The sequence below is a fragment of the Homarus americanus genome, unplaced genomic scaffold (assembly GCF_018991925.1).
Source record: "Homarus americanus isolate GMGI-L3 unplaced genomic scaffold, GMGI_Hamer_2.0 scaffold48354, whole genome shotgun sequence".
NCBI classification, from domain to species: domain Eukaryota; kingdom Metazoa; phylum Arthropoda; class Malacostraca; order Decapoda; family Nephropidae; genus Homarus; species Homarus americanus.
This window is the reverse complement of record NW_024723833.1, coordinates 5,343,504-5,343,865: the sequence shown is the minus strand read 5'-3', so window position 1 is coordinate 5,343,865 and position 362 is coordinate 5,343,504.

Sequence of the window (362 nt, the reverse complement as noted above, 5' to 3'; positions counted from 1 at the left end):
TCCTTTATACGCTATTGCTTGTATGTGTGTGTGTGTGTGTGTGTATGATTGTATAAGCTCGTTGTTAGTATACGTGCATTGTGTATTCATGCATGTGTATATGAATGTGTACAGCTCTGTGTGTTTGTGTGTGTATATATGAGTGTATACCTGAGTGTGTATGTACGAGCTGTATGTACGTATGTGTGTGTACAGTATGTGAGTGTATATTTGTATCTATATAACTGTATGTGTATATATGAACGTATACATGTGTGTGTATATGTGACTTATAGCCATACATGTGCTGGGATGACTCATGGTAAATAGTGCCAGGAATGTTGCTGTCTCCAGCAATACGTAACTGAAACTAAAGCAATGAT